Below are 20,862 nucleotides of genomic sequence, written 5' to 3' on the forward strand. Positions count from 1 at the left end.
AGAGCAGTGTGTTGAAGAGTAATCGTGTATAAATACTCTTCACCACTAGATGGCAGCACAGAACTTTGCCGGTGAAATGTAAAGTGACAGACGTCAGTGTGGTTAATCTCCACCTCCTGCTACCATCTTGTATCAAAGTACTGTGTCAGTGACAGTGATGGAGAAGTTTTTGAAAAGGAAGAATGTGAACCAGGATCTCAGCTCTTCATCCATCAGGTCCAGGTTTCACACTGAGGGAGTCACTATTAAAAAAAGACATTGGGAAACACTTTTTTTCTGTATTTATTTGATTCCTGTTGATAAAACTTTGATGAAAATGACCTTATATTGTTAATATAGACTACAGAGTTTCACATTTTAACATTTTCAGGTGGTGGTGTGACTCCAGATTTTTCCAAACAAAAAAGTGTTCCTTGGCTCAAAAAGGTTGAAAAACACTGGTCTACACCCGTCAACACTGAACGAGGATTTAAACCGGTTTTCCCACTACGAGGCCAGAGTGTGAACACTGACACAACCACGTGGCGGCATAAAGAAATCACGGGGGTTCTTCCTGTACCACGAGGTGATGGATGAACCAAACTACTGTAGAACAGATCAGAGCGTGACGTCATCAGGAGCTCAGTGTGGACGGTCCTGACAGGCCGCCATGCGCTTGTTCTGGGTAGAATAAGGTTGTTTGTTTGTTTTTTTAGCTTGGTGGTGTCCTTCTGTCAGAACCACCGGTTCACTTCAGATGGTAATGTCACTATTTGATGACCTTCCATGGAAGCCGGTGTGACGACGACGACAACGTTTCATCTTGCTCCGTCGTCGATGAACATCATGGACGGTTAAAATAAATACAAAAAAGAAACCTGCTGTTGTAACTGCATGCTGGCACTCACCTCCAATAAGCTCAGATTCATTAATAATGCTGTGAACTGCAGTGACGACTTCATTAGCTTGGAACGGTCAAAGCCACCGTACGCTGGTTATCGCTGGTCAAATCTGAGCTTCCAGAGCTGGAGATGCTTCATTGTTCAACAGGGGCAGGTTTACATAAGTCTTACATAATTGTGGCGGTGCCTTGACAAAAGGCGGCGGGCAATCTGGAGAAACAGAGCAGAATGAAGGGGCAACTGAAGGAGAGCGGGGCAGACAGGCGAAACCCTTCTGCGAGCCGTCAGAGCTAAACCACCCAGACGGGGAGCCTGTCGTGTCGGATGCCAACGCTAACTAACTGCTGAGGTTTGTGACATCGCTGCCTCCCACTCTGCCCCCCCCCCCCCCCCCCCCCTGTGTGTGTGTGTGTGTGTGTGTGTGTTCTTGTGCGTCGGTGGGGACCAAAGCCTCGCGGCACAATCCGGGACCACACATGAGAACACTACGTTTTGACATGAAAACCGTGTTTCTCCTCTCCAGTGCCGAGTGCACAGGTCCAGGTAAAGTGGTAGGATGAGGCCGAGGTTCCGGGAACCTTCGCGCACTACATGAGTGTAAGTCGCTTTCTGGTCCCCACAAGGCATGGAAACGTTAACCGAGTGTGTTCGCGTGTGTGACTAATCGGTGTGTTACATAAGCTTCAATCATCATAATGTATTGATATACTGAGCCGAACCTCCCCGGCAACGGTTAATGGCTCAGATACTGTAACTCTGGTGTTCGGGAGAAGGTTCCAGATGGCGAGGATTGAGGATCGAGGATTGCCGGCGACGGCAATTACAGAAAGCCAGGACGTGTGTGAGTTCAGAGGAAGCCTCCAGCACGCCATACAGCGAAGATCTCACAGGAGATCCACCCCCTCGACGCCAGGCAGCAATACAGCTCACAGCTGGAAGCCAGAAGCTGCCGTCTGCATTCACGGCTCCTCAGCGCCGCCGTTTTCAATCAATAGCTTTTTAGGAAATCGGCGTCTACCCTGCAGTTTTGGAATGAAAGGCCCCTTTCGCTGTGAAAAGCCGTGGTGCGAGTGATGATCTCACGCCGGAGGAGATCAGGCTCCGTTTCTCGCACCGTTTTGTCCTCCGTTGTGGAAAATTACATAACATATTGATATTCAGACTGAAACCGTCAATGTTTTTTAGGAAAGAAAAGGAGGAGGGAAAAAGAAAAACTGCACAAAAGGGAATTTGTGGCAGAAGCAGGAATTAAGGTGACGCCGTCGTATGTTCTGGTGTGAAGATGAAAAGCAGAGTGATTTTAGTGACACGAGACTTGCATGTGAATAACACCCCCCCACCCCCACCCCCCTCCCCCACACCCACCCCTGGCTCCAGGTGTTTACTGGGACCATTAATTCCCATCTGCATGCATACTCTCCTCCTCCTCCTCCTCCTCCTCCTCCTCCTCCTCCTCCTCCTCCTCCGATCACCTGCCGCCGCCTGCAGCCAAACAAGACAGCGACAATGACTTTGATTTGCTCAAGAAGTCACACAACTTTGTCATTATTTCCTCCTATTTCTTGTTTCTTTTGCAGTGACGAGGTCACTCATGTTGCCACTAATGGATTCCTCTGCTGGCACTCGTGACAAAACCTACAGTCATTTGTTTTTCAAAACGGCAAAAACAAATTCAACGCCGGAGGGACGATTTCAGTAGCAGGAAATGTGGAGAATAAAAAGAAAATAGTTTAACACTGTATGCATTGCTTTTTATGAGGAAACCGGAGGAAACATTCTTGCTGATGAAGCTGAAATTCTCATCTCACTGTGACTTTCCTGTCATTACTTATGCAAAAGATTCATTAAAATCCTTCCATTCCTTGAGCAAAAGTCATTGTGACTGGTGATTATTGGCGGTGATCGTTTCGTCCTGTGTCACACTGCCATCTGTTGGTCTGTCAGTAAAAGCAACACGATGGCGTTAAAACTCCATTGAATTGAAAACGTGTTTGTTTTTGTTGGGGGTTTTTTACGTAACAGGTTGAAAAAAATACAAATAAAATTCACACAAGCTAAAGAGTTTCTAGTTTTTCACTATTGGGAAAAACTACTGGAGGTAAATGTTCCACAAGAGAGACACAAACAAGGACTTTAATAATAGTTCCATCCCCAGTTTAAACACCAGCCTCTCTTTCAAAGACATAGACAGCTGACATATTAATACGTTCAATATGTAGAATATATAGACACATTAAATGCTATACAAAAGTTTTAATACAACAAGTTCTCTGATCTCATTCCATGAAACTGTTGATTGATTAATACATCGTATCGTCAGAAATGTGACAAGAACAAACTCAAATATCAGTCTCTTTACTTCCCACAACTCCAAATACTGTTTCCTGAAAAAGGGACATTCTATGTTATATAAAAACTTGTCAGACTGTAAAAGGGAAATATGTCATATTGTTGGTACGTTATATGTGGTTTTTGCGCTAATTTCAATTGGTATTTGCCAATAACTGCTTCATGTTTTTCTACTTATTACTCAGGTCCTAATGCTTTTGGTAAAGGAGGTATTTTTCAAAGTATGAATCTAAAATGATGGAATATATTCAAGAGTGTGTTTTTGGCTTTTGAGCCAAATCCAGCCCAGCATAACATCAAAACCGGCCAATAGGAAGACCTTTACAGACCTTTTCTTCTTTTCTAGTAATAATAATAATAACAATGAACGACTTCCTTCTCGTCGACGGATCAGATTCTGCTGTTTTCATGAACCCTGAAGAAGCTCATCAGAAATGAAGAAAGATTTGTTTTGATCAGTAAATTAAGCTTGTTGCATTTCTTTCATGGACATGAGGCCACATGAGTACTTGGTAAATAGAAAAACTAAAAAAGGTTGCTCAGGGCGCTGGCTCGTCCAGAGGGCAGGTGCTCGGGCGCCACCTAGTGTCTGTCTGTGGAAGCCAGTGAAGGAAGAGGAAGACGTCACTGTCAGCTCAGGAGCGTGAGCATGTGGCTCTACTGTATGTGAATATATTAGTGCTGTCAATCCATTAAAAACATTAACTGATGAATCGCATTGTTTTTCTACTGACGCTTGTAATGATATTTATTCAGGGAAAACCACAGAATCAATGTCGACTCAGCACACAGAGACTATATTTACATTAAAAGACAATTTTTTTATGACGTCCTTTTAGCTTCTGGTGAAACTGTTTCTCTCTAAGATCAGCAAAATAATAAAAATATAAATTAATTAAATAATAAACGTTTAACAAGTCTGGGTTCAGTTAGAGTGCAGCTCTACCACTTTCAGAAGTTTAATATTTATAGAAACAAAGTTGTAATTTATTACATGAACACAGTGATAATACTATACTGTACCTCTCACACACACACACACACACACACACACACACACACACAAGACAGAGAGAGAGCAATAGACAGATCCAGCTACAAATGTTTGGTTCTATTAACATTTGGTGGTAACAGTAAAGTACGGAGGTTGTAATGCTGCCGTTTTGCACCATCGGCCTCTCCGACCTCCACCGACCACTCAACCAGCTGAGCCGTACCGCCTTGTGTTATATTGCTTGTATCTCTTTTACTACATATATTTCTTTAAAAACTGTACTGAAATACATCTTTAAAGGACCCATATTGTCTATATTTCATGTTTCACAGTCCATCCTCTGCTCATGTGGGATAATAATTTGAGTGATACAGTATAAACACTCAAAACTTGTGAAATTACAGCTATTTCTTGGATTGAGCTGACGTCACCTCTCATGAAACGGGGGGTTCTCTATGGGCTTATATATGTGCCAAGATTCTGAGCGAGCGATGGGAAAATTTGAGCGCAAAAAATTTATTTGTGCAAGCGCACTAATAGCATCTTGAGGAAATATTTAAATTGTGCAAAGAAAAACTTGAGATTGCGCGCTCAAAAATAATTTCTGCTCTCAGTTTCTCTCCATGGTCGTGCAGATTCTTCCTCTGCGCTCAACCTGTCTCTCTCTTGATCGCTCAAATCTCTCCACCTCAAGTCAAGTTCTGCTGTGTGCTCGCTCAAAATGTGCACAACTCAAATGTGACAGACACGGTTGTCCACCAATCACAGAAATTCAGAGTGGGCATTGAACTCTGATTGGTTGCTTCAGAAGAAGAAGAGGAAGAAGAAGAAGAAGAAGAGGGGAAAACAGAAATACGGAAAACTAAAGATAAAGATTCTGGATCACAACATTTGTTTTCCCTCCCGGTTTGTTTGAGGTCACTTTTCATACACAAGCTTTCTGTGTGAAAGTCATTGTAAATATCAGTCAGCTAAGGTCAGCCCCACACACACACACACACACACACACACACACACACACACACACACACACACACACACACACACACACACACACACACACACACACACACACACACACACACACACACACACACACACACACACACACACACAGATTCTTGAGGCTTGAGGCCTCAAGAATTCTTCATTCTTTCATTCATCTGTGTTGGTTGTTCATTTCAACAGTATGTGATCGTCAACATATTTAGAAATCCTGTTTACAACAATGTATGAATAAATGAATAATATTTGAATGATCTAAATCTTGTTTTTGCATTTTGTTGTCATTATTATTGAATGTAACCTCAACTATTCAGTATTATTCTTGGAGCAGATCATTTTGCAGCTAACATTTATATATGTATGTATCCCACACAGGAAAGAGTTCATTATTGGAGTTAAAAAAAGAGAGAAATGAAGATGGCAGATCTGTGATGATTGTGATTGACCGTCAGGATTATAGTGTTTCCGTATGTGTGCGTGTCCTTATTTCTGTTCATGCTGGTAGAGTTCACACCCTGTGATGTTGCCCACACCGTGGGGACGAGTCGCAATCGATAGAAAAAAGCCTCCTGGCAGGCTGGCTAAGAATTGGTCCTCACAGGATCCAACTTCAAGATCTGGTGTTTGGCTGAATGCTGCCCCAGGAGGAGGGACTGATATTGGAGTGTGTGACTTTCTGCTGTGGGGGCCCACTTCCTGTCAAGTGTGTGCTTTAACATGTGTGTGTATGGCGGTGATGTGTGGTCGAGGCATCTGTCCAACGTTGTTATGTATGCCTCCAAATGAATCCATCTTCCATCTGTGTTTACCACAGTAATGGTAAACAGAGGAATCTCAGGAATACGTAGTACCACATTTTTTCCTCGAGACCAGTGTTTTTCAACCACTGTGCCGCGGCACACTGGTGTTCCGCGAGATCTAGTCAGGTGAGCCGTGGCAAAGTATCCAATTTCAAATTTTTTCCAAAAATCATTTGCTCTCACAGCCGCTGTCAGCTGTGAGAGCAGTGTGTTGAAGAGTAATCATGTATTCGCCACTAGATGGCAGCACAGAACTTTGCTGGTGAAATCGAAACTGAAAGACGTCAGTGTGGTTAGTCTCCACCTCCTGCTACCATCTTGTATCAAAGTACTGTGTCAGTGACAGTGATGGAGAAGTTTTTGAAAAGGAAGAATGTGAACCAGGATCTCAGCTCTTCATCCATCAGGTCCAGGTTTCACACTGAGGGAGTCACTATTAAAAAAAGACATTGGGAAATACTTTTTTTCTGTATTTATTTGATTCCTGTTGATAAAACTTTGATGAGAATGACTTTATATTGTTAATAGAGGCTACAGAGTTTCACATTTGAACATTTTCGGGTGGTGGTGTGACTCCAGATTTTTCCAAACAAAAAAGTGTGTCTTGGCTCAAAAAAGGTTAAAAAACACTGCTCTAGACAAGTGAAAAGATATATATATGCATCAAAGTAAAAAAAAAAAAAAGAAGATGATTACAGTTTGACTCACAGTGATGAGCTATAAAAGAGTTTCAGGAGCTGCAAATTGGCTACAATGCCTGTCTTTTCTTGTTATAGAAGACCAGCAGGTTTTCTGTTGAAAATCAAAGCAGAAAGCTTGTGGTGGAATTCTTCTGCTGTAAAAAAAAAAAAAAAAAGAAAAGAAAAATAAACCCGAAATGTGCAAAAAGTATCAGGCTTTTGAGAAGGCTGTTGTAGAGTCAGCTATTATTGATCACATTATTTGTTCACTACTATAGCAGAAAACAGTGAAATAAGTGCTAAAATCCCCAAACCACTCTACTCCTTAGTTTCAGAATATAAATATTGGGAAGATTCTCTGTGTTCAGCTTATTAAAGAAAAAAATATAACAATAATGATAATAATATAATAATGATAATAATAACAATAAGAATAAAAAGAATAATAATCATTATTATATTACTATTATGATGATGATGATGATTATTGTTATTATTATTATTATTATTGTTGTTGTTATTATTATTATTATTATTATAATTATTATTATGATTATTATTATTATATATATATTAGTGTTTATATTGGTCTATATTCCAAGCTTCCAAGCAGCTCCTGCCATCAGCGCCTCCACTGCCACAGGAAACGTATCTTTTTCCACATTGACTGAACAATCCTGTGTCTTTTTTTTTCAGACTTTTATTGTGTTTGATCTTTTTGCTTGGTGGCCTGCTATGGTCAGACCCATTTAAAAGAGGGAAACCCACTGAACCAAATAGCAAACCTTGTAACCATTATCTTGCAAAAAGTCAACTTCAGAATCAACGTCAAAAGTTATTTCTCATCTCAAATATTTCCAGAAATGCTTTTTGAAGTGTTTTAGTAATAGAAGTTTGTGATCGCTCGGCCATATTGGTCTGGTTTCAACAGCAGAAGCAGAAAGCCCCCTGGATGACCCGCCCACAACTTGTAGCCTTCAGTGGAGGGTGTGGCCTTCAGTAGAGCAGTGTGGAATCATTTGGGTGATGAAAAGCACAAAATGCTGACATTTTCCAACCATTAAAAAAAAAAATCGCAATTGTATTTTAATTAAAATAAATTGAATGAATATTTCATTCATTTGAATTCAGCCTTGAGTAGGCACTGCCTATCCTGCCCCCCCCCTGACTGCACATCATTGATCTACTGTATATGCAGTTTATGGTATGTATCTATGATTGCTGTTGCAAGTAATTTGTAGTCTTCGGTCCTCTATCATCTGTAATCTATTACTCCAATCATTAGTATATCAGTTGTATTACAGTATATTTTGTAACAATTGAGGTCGTTGTTAAATAGTGGGTTCGAACAAGACTCATGTTCAATGCGCAGTATTTGGATGTTTTTGACATGTTTTATTTTCTTATACATATTCTCCTTTGCTTTGGTGGAGGAGGGCTGGTGGGGGTCGTCTCAGCTTCTTCATCGGTCTGTTGTCTTCTTTTCATATTTCTTTTTCCAAGTCTGAAATCTGAAAAAACCAAATGATGTTTGTTGAGTAAAACAATGCTGGTTAAACAGCCCATCAACCAAAGTTAGGGCAGCTATCTAATTAATGAAATCCCATCCAACTAACACAGTCATTTTTACAATTATGGTCACAACAGCTTGTCTCATCATCGATGTGCTTACTTGTGTTACTGTTGGGCTGGGTCGTTTCCTTCGCGGGGGGGGAGCAGTCACAAGTCAAGGACTGTTTCTTCTCTTCATTCTGCTGTGGCGCTCTTTAACAAGCAAGAAAGAAAATAAATTGTTGTTATTGATTTAGTTTAGTTAAACTTTTTTCTTAAAATACTAAAACTCCTCAGAGCGATCACGTTTGGACAAATACCTGTTGACAGACTCTGGATGGTCTGAATCCCCCAAGTACCATTCATTAGGTGAAGCCTTTGCTCCTCTAATGAAGTCTCCTTGCACTGTGGGCTCCTTGTCACCTTGTTCAGGATGTTCAGTTATGAGAAAGGAGCTTTCATTGGTGGAGTTCCTGGAGGTCCTGGAGGTATTTGAGGTGGGTTGCTGATCAAGTTCCCATTCATCAACGAGCTGATAGCTGTTATCATCCATGTATTTGACTGCAGAATTTACACTGGAAGATAAACAACGATTACACTCAACAGCTTGCAAAAGCACACTGATCTTGACTAATTGTACACACTGAGCAGCCATTGTCATCTTGTTTAAAATCATCTGAGATACAGTTAGATCAAATACCTGTTGACCGACTCTGAATCGTCCAAATCCTCCAAGTACCATTCATTAGTTGAAAATATTGCTCCTCTAATGAAGTCTTCTTGCACTGTGGGCTCCTCCTCACTCATTTCAGGATGTTCAATTATCAGCATGTCAATTTCGTGGGTGGAGTTGCGGGAGGTATTGGAGGTGCTCGAGCTATTGGAGGTACTGAAGGCCCCGAAGATTCTGGAGGTGCTGAAGATGCTGGAGGTGCTGGAGGTGCTGGAGGTGCTGGAGGTGCTGGAGGTGCTGACGATGCTGGAGGTGTTGGAGGTGCTGGAGGTGCTGGAGGTGCTGGAGGTGCTGGAGGAGGGGCGCGGATCAATGTCCCCTTCATTGACAAGCTGATTGTTGTAGGCAGCCATGTTATATAATGAAGATTTTATACTGGAAGATAAACAATCATTACACTCAACAACTTCAAATATCTTTCGCATGATGATGTTGAATACTTGTACAGATACTTACTAACTGCTGTGGTATTGTGGATCTAGATGCTTCAGTGTGATAAATGGATGCTCAAGGATCTCTTTTGGTGTAATCCTTTCGGCAGGATCCACTTGCAGCATCTTTGCCAGCAAATCAATGAAGTATAACCGGTCATTTTCAAACGCCTGGTCATCTTCTGATGGGCCTGAATCAGGGGGCTTGAGGGACAAAAGAAAATCATGTAAAAACTATTTAGCAAAATGTCTAAACTTGTTCAACAACAAATGTTTTCCTAAAGATTTTACAAACCTTTACAACTTCAAGCAGTTTCTTGACCACGTTACTGAGGCATCCTGTTGGAGAGTCTTGAGGACAACTTTCACCTGGGGACTGAGGAGAGGAAGGAAATGATTAGATGCAGAAGACGTTCAAACTTTCACTGGTTAGTCAATCGAGAGACAGCGAATAGTACCTTTAAAGTCCAACCTCGGGGCTGATCTCCTGAAGTTCTTTTACAGAAGAATGTCTCCGTATAGGCGCCACTGTCCAACAAGTCATCCGGTGGCTGTCCCACAAGGGACACGATGTGTTGCATCTGTGGACACAACACAGTGTTGGAGCATGCGTTCAAAAAGACACACGAATATTGCTCTATTCATTATGTACTATTTGCAGATGTACTCATTTTAATAGAAGATGTATTACTTTGTAAAGCAGTGTGAATTGTCCTGTGTTTGACTAGTATGCTATAAATACATTTGCCTTGTCTTGCCTTACACATCTATGCACAAAGTGTCTTGACTTTTGAAAAGACGTTTGCCTTTATAACAACTAGGTGCTTTACTAACTGTATAATGAATCACTGATTGCAACTCCCTGTCAAAGAGGTTGGAATGATTATTTGTGTTCTGTCTCAATTGTATTACTGACCAGTTCAGTTTCATCATAGCCAGGAAACAGCAAAGTTCCCATGAGCATCTCTGCTGCGATGCACCCCAGCGACCACACATCCATACCGCAGCATAAAGGAGCTCCCAGCACAACCTCTGGTGACCTGAAACAGACATAAACATAGGAGGGCGATGAAGAGGTGGTCTGATGAAGAAACTGAGGTTACAGTGCGGATCTGGATGTGTTCCAGAGATTTGGTTTAAATACCTGTAGCCCAAAGGCTGGAAACGTTTTGCCGTCCATTCTTCAGGTCTGTTGATGGCCAAGCCAAAATCAATGACTTTTATTTCAAGTGGCCGTTCACTACAGTTGACCAGCATGATGTTGTCTGGCTTTAAGTCCGTGTGAGCCACTTCTGTTCGCTTCAGGAAAGCCAGAGCAGTAGCCAACTGAAACAAAAGATGTAACACTAAAAATTACATGCATTTCAAAAGGCTAAATATTTTTTTTCTGAAGAACTGAAGTTACACGTAAAACTAAAGAGAAAGAACAGAAGATTGAACCTGTTGCATAATTGGACGAATCATGTTTAGTGGAACAAACGTGTAGTTCTCCATGAAGCTCAAGAGGCTGGTGTCAAGCAGCTGGAACTCCATGCAGAAATAGCCATTAAAGACGAAGGAGCTAGTACAGCTCACAATGTTGAAATCTGCAGATCCCAAAGCTTTCAGGTTGTCCAGTATCTCTGCCTAGAATCACACAACATCACATGAAATCAAATTTTCAATTTTTTTTTCTTTCAAATAGTGAAATGGTAATGAGTGTTTTACTGCGTCACCTCGACTTTTGCCAATTCAATGTTCTTCTTTCTTTTGATCAATTTCAAAGCCACCTTTTCTTCGGAGGGCTTTTTATGACACAAGGCCACGACTCCAAACACTCCACTGCCCAGTATAGCTTCCACCTTGTATTCTGCGGTGGAGGACATGATTGTTTCTCCAATCAGGGACTTCTTCACCGGTTGAGCTGCCTGAGAAGTCACAAAATAATTTGAGTTTTGAATGTAGAGTTTGACATAAATGTAATTAGTCGTAAACCATGGCAGCAACTTTGTAGTAAAATACTAATTGATATTTATCATATCAATACTCACATCATGCACATTTGCAGGGTCGGGGTTGAGCGGCATCAAATCTGTGAAGAAAGAAAGTGTCTTATCCGTCAACCTGTTACCAGATATCCTTCTGTAAACTCATTATGTCAACAATCACATACCTGTCGAATTGGATCGCTTGTGGCTTGCTCGTGGCTCGCCATTTTTGTTCCATTCTTCACGCATGTCATCCAGCTCTTTTTCCAGAGAGCGGATTTTTTGTTTGTGGGTGTTTAGAGTTGTCAGACACTTTGATAGAACTTCCATCACCTCTGATGCGAGTGTCTCTCTGTTTAGTTGGGGAGCACCCTTAATATACTGTAAAACACAAGTAAAGACAATCATTAGCCTGCTCAATTTTATTTTTACAGTACCTTAGTAAATGTTATAGTGATGTTCAGTCTCCCTCTCATTTCTTTTTGATCGAAAAGTACATGGTTCAACTGTAAATACTTATGACTCATAAAATGTATTTAACAACTTACAGTCAGAATCCGGATCCCTTCTTCAAGGATTTGCCCCTCTTCTGTTTCCATTTCTTCAAGCGTAGTCACTAGAATATGCAGCAAATATTTGTAATGATATATTGTCAATTCTTCGCAGAATTACAGCAATAAGGATGTTTTTTTTGCCCCAAAATATGTACTCCTTTTTTTCAACTCACGGTATTGATGAAAACAGATAATGTGGTCTGGAATGAATCCCTTACGAAGAATCTCGTAGTGAATCAAGTCTCTCGGTAAATTGCTCTCACACGTCTCACAACCACTGGCAGGTGAAGTGACAAGCAAACACAAATGAAAATGAAGCTGCAAAGTTTTCACTTCTGGAAGAAAATGTATGTGACTGTCACCGCTGAACAAAACTGAACTGTACTGAACAAAAATGCCCGAATACTAAGTCTTATGACGTATAATGTCAAGAACTTCAAAGGATCAAAGTAAAAAAAAACATCAAAGCACCTATAGGAGGCTCCTCCCCCTTTAGGCTCCTCCCCATTTAGGCTCCTCCCCCAGCCACTCTGAATTTTGTCCACTTTGAAACTAAATACTAGATTTGAAGGAAAATGCACATTAAACTGCAGTTAAAGGAAATTGGCTCAAGAAGGAAATGTAAACTTATGTAATATGTAAACTTCAATATCACATGAAACTTTACATTTGAAAAGATACACAAAGATGAATCTTCTTTAAAGAAAAAAAAAATAAGCATTGCCTTTCATGGGTCAAATAAGTTCACCAAATGTACTTTCTTTCATTCAACTCACAGTATTGATGTAAATAGATGATGTGGTCTGGAAATAATTCCTTGGAACAATCTCGTCGTTGATTCAGTCTCTCAGTGGAATGTTGTCTTTCCACTGACGGCCAAAATATGAGCAGCAGGATTGGATTACTTCACCAGCAAACATAAAAAATATAGAGAAGAAAGAATAGAATGTGTCATCTGCTCAGAGAATTGACTTCTGACAATCAGCAGATACAAATTGCACTTAACAGAACAAGTTTTAAACTATGAAAACTCAGTAACAAATCAGGTGTCTAACACTGAGTTTTAAAGAATCAAAACCACGATACAAATAAAGCTTTCAATTATTGAAGTGTTTGTCCTGAAAACAATTTCTAGAAAGAAAATGTGCTCATCTTTTTCAAAACACTTTCAAGGCTAGCTATCTCTCTCTCTCTCTCTCTCTCTCTCTCTCTCTCTCTCTCTCTCTCTCTCTCTCTCTCTCTCTCTCTCTCTCTCTCTCTCCAGACTAAATATAAACGTTTGACAGGTTTGAGAGACTGTATCTGGCAGCATAAATCACTGATTGATAATATTTGAACAACCCGCTGGGCCTGCCACTGAGCAGACTTTAAAAAAAAACGAGTTATGGCACGTGTTGCCCCAATTAATAGCTAAAACCTGCTAACAAAACTCGTTGACACATTCCAGGTGTGTATCAGTAAAAGTGAGCAGGTTTTTTTCCTACCTGTAGATGTTTCTTAAGGTGAGATGTTGAGTCCCTGGACGACTGGGAGGCATAATTTGCATTGTACAGAGAGGTCAAGAGCTTCTCCCACTTCAAAACAAAGTGATGTCAGAGTTTCCAGCGAGAAAATGCGTTGCAGTCTACCTTAAAGCGTCAGGAAGCGTCGCAATGCCAGTGGACGGTGCATGTGACAGCTGCGTGTCTTGTTTATTCATAATAAACTGAGCAATCCCAGTTTTTATCGAATATACCTGTAACGAGATTACACATTTTTTTTTAATGTACTATAACGGAATACAGCTACACTTTATTGTATCCTCGTTACATAACGCAGTTACATGTAGTCCTGACTCCCCAACTCAACTTATAATACACTTGTTCTTGTCACAAACACATAAGATGATCATCAATAATCAGATTAGAAAACTCTTTATTTCAAAATCACCACAAAGCAACAGGTGAAGGTTTTTGTGTGGAGCTCAGAAAGGCCAACTCAGGTTCAAAAACCTAAAGTTGAAACACAAGGAAGGAACAACAACCCAGGATGTCTTGAAGGAGGGAACACTGACACTTGGGCCCAGATATAACTGGGGGTGAGAAACTGGTATGTCATCAAAACCAAAGCTACACCGACGCTAATTCTTTCTGCACAAACGCAGCACTAAAAACTGAGAAAATGTTTTGTTCAATTTGGACATTGTGGGGGAGCTGTGTGAACTTAAATTGACCTTTAAAATATTGTTTAATATCTTAAAGACAAAAGGAGCACAAATGATAGTTTGTTTTGGTGCAAACCAGCAGTAATGCAGCATGAAGAATTGGGACTATTTCCACTGGGGTTGGCGTGGAGTGGGGGGCCAGCTTCACAGGAGAATGCCGGTTCATATAAACCAGTGGTGGGCCGTCAGGCCTTCAAGGCCTTCAAGGCCTTCAAGGCCTTCTCTGTAGGCCTCAGAAAAATCTGAATCACAGACTGGTTATTGATTATATTTTGTCCATGAATACTCATTAAATAGTTCCAAATTGTCTGCCTGCTCCTTTTCATAGCTTCTCCCTGGCTGCTGAAGGAATATAGAAGTTAAACATTTGATTTCTGTGGGACAACTGAACAGATTTTATCTTCCTACACAGCTAAGTTGGGAAAAACAAAGCTATAAATTCAGGTTCAGGGACTTTCCTAGTTGGTTGGCGATGTCTCCTCAGCGCTCCACTTTGCAAAAACATAGTCAAGGTAAAATAAGAGGTCAGAGGTCACTTTAGTCCCACGGAACGTCAAGCTCTGAGAAGAAGCAGTTTGAAGCAGTGTTGGAGACAAAAGAATAGCAACATCACCATAGCAACGCATAAATCACGGGGAACTGACCAATGTGAGGTTGAGGTGTCGTATGCAAATGTATAAATATGGACCACGCGTTACAGCGGGGCCCTTCTTCATTGTAAACCTGGCCTGTATTCTTGGGTCTGCAAGGAAGAACGGTCCGAGCTCGTATAATGTAATCTCTGATATATGGAATTTTGTAGCATTATGTAATCTGATATGCATTTTTGTAATCTCTTGTTTGTGTGATTATTAAATTCACTATTGAAGAAATGAACTCTCTTTCTGCCTTTCCTGGATCAAACGAACACGCAGGAATTCAGGGGAACACAGGTACGAATTCCAACACTGCGCTGCTTCCAGACATTTACTTCCACATTAAAGTTTTTAGCCAATCACACTTCAGCTATCACCTGTTGCCAGGGAAAAGAAATCAGCCTTCGGCAGTCACTTTCAATGACGCAGGCCTCCGCACTGTTAAAACAAGTGTTGGTCACGCTGCTGCTTCAACCAATCAGGTTTTGATATTGGCGACTCGGGGCCTGCTGGAAGGCCTCAGTGTATTCAAGCCTTCTGATTGGATCCACAGAGAGTTCCCTCCCCAGCCTATCTCCCTTGTATGGGCTTATATTTGTGCCAAGATTCTGAGCGAGTGATGGGAAACTTTGAGCGCGAAAAAATGTAATTGTGCAAGTGCAACTAATAGCATCTTGAGGAAATATTTAAATTGCGCAAAGAAAAACTTGAGATTGCACGCTCAAAAATCATTTCTGCTCTCAGTTTCTCTCCATGGTCGCGCAGATTCTTCCTCTGCGGTCAACCGGTCTCTCTCACTGTATGAAAATCTCTCCACGTCAAGTCAAGTTCTGCTGTGCGCTCGCTCAAAATGTGCACAACTCAAATGTGAAAGACACGGTTGTCCACCAATCGTGCATTGAACCAACGGGCATTGAACTCTGATTAGTTGCTTCAGAAAAAGAAGAAGAAGAAGAAGAAGAGGGAAAAACAAACCGCGAGGGAAAACAGAAATATGGAAAATTAAAGATTACGATTCTGGATTACAACATTTGTTTTCCCTCGCGGTTTGTTTTTCCCTCTTCTTCTTCTTCTTCTGAAGCAACCAATCAGAGTTCAATGCCCGCTCTGAATTTCTGTGATTGGTGGACAACCATGTCTGTCACATTTGAGTTCCACCCCCTGGGTGACGTAGCCAGCAACTCACGCTGGTAGTTGTAGTAATGCACTTCCAGATCTCGGCCCTCGTTAGTCTTTTATTGTGGGAATAGCAGCAGGTTTCAAGATGAGCTTCTGAGTCAGTCCAGTTTCAAAGTACCGTAGTTCTGGAAGCTTCTTTGGTGAAGAGTTGCTCGCAAACCAACACATTCTTTGTGGAAAAGAATAAAAAGTCCAGCCACATTCTCCGCTGTGCTTCTTCTTTCAGCAAGTCAAACAGTGAGGAACCATACTGGTACCTGAAAACACGTTTTCTCCAGTGGACATGAAGGTGAAAACACATTTTCTCCAGTGGACATGAAGGTGAAAACACATTTTCTCCAGTGGACATGAAGGTGAAAACACATTTTCTCCAGTGGACATGAAGGTGAAAACACATTTTCTCCAGTGGACATGAAGGTGAAAACACATTTTCTCCAGTGGACATGAAGGTGAAAACACATTTTCTCCAGTGGACATGAAAGTGAAAACACATTTTCTCCAGTGGACATGATGGTGAAAACACATTTTCTCCAGTGGACATAAAGGTGAAAACACATTTTCTCCAGTGGACATGATGGTGAAAACACATTTTCTCCAGTGGACATGATGGTGAAAACACATTTTCTCCAGTGGACATGATGGTGAAAACACATTTTCTCCAGTGGACATGATGGTGAAAACACATTTTCTCCAGTGGACATGATGGTGAAAACACATTTTCTCCAGTGGACATAAAGGTGAAAACACATTTTCTCCAGTGGACATAAAGGTGAAAACACATTTTCTCCAGTGGACATGAAGGTGAAAACACATTTTCTCCAGTGGACATGATGGTGAAAACACATTTTCTCCAGTGGACATGATGGTGAAAACACATTTTCTCCAGTGGACATGATGGTGAAAACACATTTTCTCCAGTGGACATAAAGGTGAAAACACATTTTCTCCAGTGGACATGAAGGTGAAAACACATTTTCTCCAGTGGACATGATGGTGAAAACACATTTTCTCCAGTGGACATGATGGTGAAAACACATTTTCTCCAGTAGACATAAAGGTGAAAACACATTTTCTCCAGTGGACATGATGGTGAAAACACATTTTCTCCAGTGGACATGATGGTGAAAACACATTTTCTCCAGTGGACATGAAGGTGAAAACACATTTTCTCCAGTGGACATGATGGTGAAAACACATTTTCTCCAGTGGACATGATGGTGAAAACACATTTTCTCCAGTGGACATGATGGTGAAAACACATTTTCTCCAGTGGACATGATGGTGAAAACACATTTTCTCCAGTGGACATGATGGTGAAAACACATTTTCTCCAGTGGACATGAAGGTGAAAACACATTTTCTCCAGTGGACATGAAGGTGAAAACACATTTTCTCCAGTGGACATGAAGGTGAAAACACATTTTCTCCAGTGGACATGAAGGTGAAAACACATTTTCTCCAGTGGACATGAAGGTGAAAACAGTTGTGGACACAACAAAACCAGCAGTTCAATGTGAAGCAGCAGAGAAGAGGCTGCAGCTCCTGGGCACATTGGTGGGCGTGTCTTGTTTTGGTTTCTCCGCATGTCAATCTTCCTGGAGGCGGGGCTTCTCCAGCTCTGTGACGTCAGCAAGGTGGTGCCCCGTCATCAAATTGAATCGAGGTGTTGAGCTCCCCCACCAGGTAGAACAGAGAAAGATCACTGTGAACTCAAGCTGGAGGGAATCAATGAAAAAAAAAACACTTTGGGGATGTTTATGGACCCCAAATAGCACTTTTATGATGTTTAAAGCACAGAAAAGTCCATTTAGTATAATATGGGACCTTTAAGGTACCAGTACTTTACTTCAGTCTGCTACTTTATAGATTTTGCAGGAAACTAAAATACTCCACAAAATGTGTTTTTGTTGACTCGAGTTAAAAGATGAATACAAATATATCAGAGCAAAAGTAGCACATTTATTTGATCAGCAACTGAAACAAAGAGCATCGATTTTGATCATCAGGAAAAAGCTGAATATTGGACCTGAATCTCCCATTGGTCAACCCACAGTATGAATATATACTATACACTGTATAAAATATACACGTAAAATATACATATGTTACTTTCAGTTGAACTTTTTCTACTTAAGTAGATTTATTGCCAAAACATCACCTTTGCTTCATTTAGTACAATAAATATGAATCAGTCTTTATTGGCATAGTGCCAGTTCATAACAAAAGTTGTCTCATAAGCTCTCACAAAGATGGTCCAGTGGTCATCGTGTCACATCCAGGGGACATTCTATGATCTGTTACTGAACAATGTCCCCAAAATATCCTCCTAATGCTACAGACAGAATGTTTTACCTTTGTTCACATTACACATCACTGGAATGTTATAACCAATACATTCTGGAATCTATGGCCTTTATAACATTTTACAAATACTGTTTTTAGAATGTTCTAACTTTGAAGGGACATTTTTTAAAAGAACATTCTATGAAACAATGTCCCTTAAATATCTTCAGAATGTTGCACCGACAACGTTCTTCCTTTGTTATCAGTGGACATGAAAAGAACATTATATTAAATGATAAACATGTTTAAGGATGGAAATGTTCCTTGCTAACTGGGGAGAGCACGCACACACACACACACGCACGCACACACACACACACACACACACACATACACACACGCACACACACACACACACACAAGTAAGGCCAAACCACTTTCTCAACCAGTCGTCAGGGAACATTTAAAGTGAAACTTTCCACCTTAATATTATTCCATAATGTGTTATTCTGCTCTGGAGTCACGGTGCTTCATCCAGACACACTTACTGCTGCTCATATGGGAGTAAAAACAACAACAACCCGGAAGTAAACAAACTTGGTTAATTACGTAAACATTTCTTTTTAACAAATTAAATTAAAGCATTATTTTTGACATCACTAGAAGATATGCAGACGTGCGGAGAAACACATATAAGAGAAATATAATGCCTTTGTTTAAAAAAGAGCATCTCAACAGAGAAACATTCTGAGTTAATATAACTTGGAGAAATAATGGAATTACAGACACTGCTAATAATGCTCAAAGAACAAAAATAGAATTTGACCAGCAAACCTGCAAAAGTTATTCGTGATCGACAATCACAGGAGGAGATTTGATTTGAAGCACCAAGTTGCTCACTTTTACACATCTGAAATCCCCAAATACAGGATTTTAAAGATTGTGCTAATATTCATCAATTCATCAATTCATCTATCTATCTATCTATCTATCTATCTATCTATCTATCTATCTATCTATCTATCTATCTATCTATCTATCTATCTATCTATCTATCTATCTATCTATCTATCTGCTAAATATAAGACAAGTTGTCTTCTGGCTGATCCCTTCCAATCATGTAGGAAAGTTCACAATTTAGGGTGAATTAAAATGTCATTAAAATAAACAAAATGAATACATGAATGAATTAATGAATTATATATGTATATTTATTGTAAAGTACAATGTGAATCTATATTTTGATAGGGTCTCGTGTAAAAATATGATTATTCGGTCTATTGTGATCAAATAAATGGATCTGTATTTATCTAGTTGATAAATACAGATATATGTATATATTTAATAATTTAATAATATCATTCCATAGTCATGACTATACTTTATTATATTTATTGTACATTATATTTGATATTATTAAAAAAAAGATTTTATAGATACCTTTTCAACAGACAATTAGTCTTAATATGATACAACATGTTTAAATGAATTGATTATTAAATGCATGGAAGCAACAAAAGAAAGAGAAAAAACACCCTATTATTTATGGAGAAGGGATGAGATTTAATAAGTTATTGTACATTAATAAAACATTGTAGATCATTTTAACCCCAACATGTACAGCAGAGGACAGTGCTGTCATTTCAGAATACAGAAGTGGACTTTTCTTGACAACTTTGTGTGAAAATCATTCATCTATCCATCTTTTCTCTACCTCTTTTTGTGACTCACATCCAGCAATGTGTGTATTTTAGATATATGGAATGGAAATGAGCAACAAAACGTTTTCATGGTGTAGTAGTTGGTTGTTTCTTCCAGACCTTCACAAACAAAGTTGTCCTCATGACCAGCTTAACGAAAATCTCATTTATCTCATCGATTTGGTAATTGTGTTTCAACAAATTCACCACTAGGTGGCAGCAGAGGAAATCTTTTCACAGGTTGGAGCTCCTCGGAGCCAAACTTGAGCGAGAACTGCAGTCAGAGTCAAGTTAGCTGTAAACACCTGAAACACACCGGAAAACTCCCGGCTCCACCAATAAGAGTCACATTTATACTGAGTATGACAAGAGTATTGCTGACAGTGTGAGTTGAATGAATACTACGGTTTATTTCTTTTTTATTTTACATGAATAGTGTCCTTGTGTTTTCTGTGTGGAATTCTGACATCTCTTTGTGAACATCATCTGCCTTTTTTACAACTTTATTTATTTATTTTTGTGAAGTATTTATTGAAAACCTAATGGTCATTGTATGTTTTTTGGGGACATATTGTCAATTTTGATGATCATTTTGTGTTTGTTGTTGGTCATGTTCAGTTTATGGCATACTACGGAGCCCCTCTGGTGACATTGGTGAAAAAAATATTATTGCTTAATAACGCGTGGCCACGCGTTATTAAGCAATAATATTTTTTTCACCAATGTCACCAGAGGGGCTCCGTAGCATACATACATACCAATAAAAAATGAATTAAAAAAATAGGCCCAGACAACAATCTTGTAATAAGAGGCCTCCCTCTCAATGGCACACGGTGCTTTTATTGTGAAAATGGGCGGATGCGGCCGGAGTGAGTGTGTTTGTCTTCACAGGTCCGAGCAGCAGCAGCGGCAGCGGC

Source organism: Blennius ocellaris (genome assembly GCF_963422515.1).
Source record: "Blennius ocellaris genome assembly, chromosome: 3".
In the NCBI taxonomy this organism is placed as follows: Eukaryota; Metazoa; Chordata; class Actinopteri; order Blenniiformes; family Blenniidae; genus Blennius; species Blennius ocellaris.